Source organism: Octopus bimaculoides, chromosome 13 (assembly GCF_046866305.1).
Source record: "Octopus bimaculoides isolate indiv1 chromosome 13, ASM4686630v1, whole genome shotgun sequence".
NCBI classification, from domain to species: domain Eukaryota; kingdom Metazoa; phylum Mollusca; class Cephalopoda; order Octopoda; family Octopodidae; genus Octopus; species Octopus bimaculoides.
In genome coordinates this window covers 43,191,241-43,193,600 of record NC_142940.1, presented here as the reverse complement: position 1 = coordinate 43,193,600, position 2,360 = coordinate 43,191,241, and positions in this window count along the sequence as shown.

Sequence of the window (2,360 nt, the reverse complement as noted above, 5' to 3'; positions counted from 1 at the left end):
GTTGAACTGTACAAGACTTTCAAAGCGAATTTCTTATGATATTCAACCAACATATCAAAACATTCTCTTTATATATTTTCTCATTTTGTTGTTAATAGTTAGAAATTACTTCCATTTAATCAATATAACCCTTCGGGTTGCATTCAGGTTTGAGTTTGGAGACTAACTCTGAAATATCTATGAATGCATGGCTGTGTGGTAAGAAGTTTGCCTTCCAGCCACATGGTTCCGGGTTCATTCACGTTGTGTGACATCTTGGTCAAGTGTCTTCTACTATAGCCTCCGGCCACCCAAGGCCTTCTGAATGGATTTGGTAGAGGGAAACTGAAAGAAGCCCGTCGTAAATATGTATATATTTATGTGTGTCTGTGTTGGTGTGTTTACGTCCTCGTCATTTAGCAGTTCAACAGAAAGAACGGATAGAATAAACACCAGACTTACAAAGAATAAGTCCAGGGGTCGATTTATTCGGCTAAAAGGCGATGCTCCAGCATGACAACAGTCTAATGAATGAAGCATATAAAATAATAAAAGAAAGACCTAATTTCCTTTCGATGCACCAGAGGGTGGCGCTCGCAATGGAAAAAAAATTGCAACCAAATCTTTCTCAAATTAAATCAGTTTTTATGAAGCGAAGTTACTAGATAATATACAAGTCCAGCTTTAGCAATTGTCGAGAAAATGGCAAAAATGCTCACGATTTGAAAACGTTATATATAAATATTTTCCTTACATATTTTCTCATTTTTTGTTTACAAATCGCTAAGGCGGTGAGCTAAGAGAATCGTTAGCATGTCGGACAAAATGCTTAGCGGCATTGCGTCCGTCTATATGTTCTGAGTTCAAATTATGCCAAGTTGAGTTTGCCTTACATCATTTCGGAGCCGATAAAATAAGTACCAATTGAGCACTGGATTCGATGTCATCGGCTTGTCTCCTGCCCGGAAATTGCTGGCCTTCAGCCAAAATTTCAGATCAGTATTTAGAAGTCGTTAAGGCGGCGAATTGGCAGAATCGTTAGCATTGCAGGCAAAATGCTTAGAGGGATTTCGTCCGTCTTTTCGTTCTGCGTTCAAATTATGCCGAGTTCAAGTTTGCCCTTCATCCTTTCAGAGTCGATAAAATAAGTAGCAGTTAAGCACTGGGGTCAATGTCATCGACTTATGTCTTATCCGATATTTCTGGCCTTGTGCCAAAATTTGAAACCAATATTAATATAAACTTTACAAAGACTGAAATGTTTGCGATAGTATATATATATCTTCAAACGCCATATTATAAGACACGGATTTTAATAAAATGTTATTTAACTAAAATTACTGTTTCAGTCTATAACTGCAAGCAAGAACTTTATTGATCAGTCTAAACACATGAGTTAATAACCATAGGTGGTCCAAAATGCTGTACTTAATTCCTTAATTTTAACATACAACTCATAACGAAGCTAGGAAATGAATGGATATGTAAATCAATAACGTTGCTAATTAAACGCTGAGATGAGCAAAGAAAAAGTTATATCGAATGAAATATAATAATTGTTTCATACTTGTACATGATAGATAAATATTCTTTATTTAGAAAATGGGAAGTATGAGTTTCTGTCGTCTGTGCTTTTTGTACCATTAAGTTGACGTCATGCATCATACATATTGAGAACTGAAAACGAACCATTAAAAGCTTTGCTTGAAATTTACCAAACACGATACACCACTATAAACATATTTTTTCAAATTTTGGCTCAAACCCAGCAGTTTTAAGGGTGGAGTAAGTCGATTATGTGGGGGCGCAATGGCCCAGTGTTTAGGGCAGCGGATTCGCGGTCATAGAATCGCGGTTTCGATTCCCAGACCGGGCGTTGTGAGTGTTTATTGAGCGAAAACACCTAAAGCTCCACGAGGCTCCGGCAGGGGATGGTGGCGAACCCTGCTGTACTCTTTCACCACAACTTTCTCTCACTCTTACTTCCTGTTTCTGTTGTATCTGTATTTCAAAGGGTTAGCCTTGTCACACTCTGTGTCACGCTGAATATCCCCGAGAACTACGTTAAGGGTACACGTGTCTGTGGAGTGCTCAGCCACTTGCACGTTAATTTCGCGAGCAGGCTGTTCCGTTGATCGGATCAACTGGAACGCTCGTTGTCGTAAGCGACGGAGTGCCAAGAACAAAAAAGTAGATTGTATCGCCTTCAATGCTCAACTCATGCTTATTTTATCGACTCCGAAAATGATGAAAGACAAAGACGACCTCAACGGAATTTAAACTCAGAACGTAAAAAGCCGGAAGAAATGTCGGTAATGATTTTGCCGGACTCGCTAACGGATCTTCCATTTTGCCCTCTTGGTGTCTTTTCCGAGAACGGA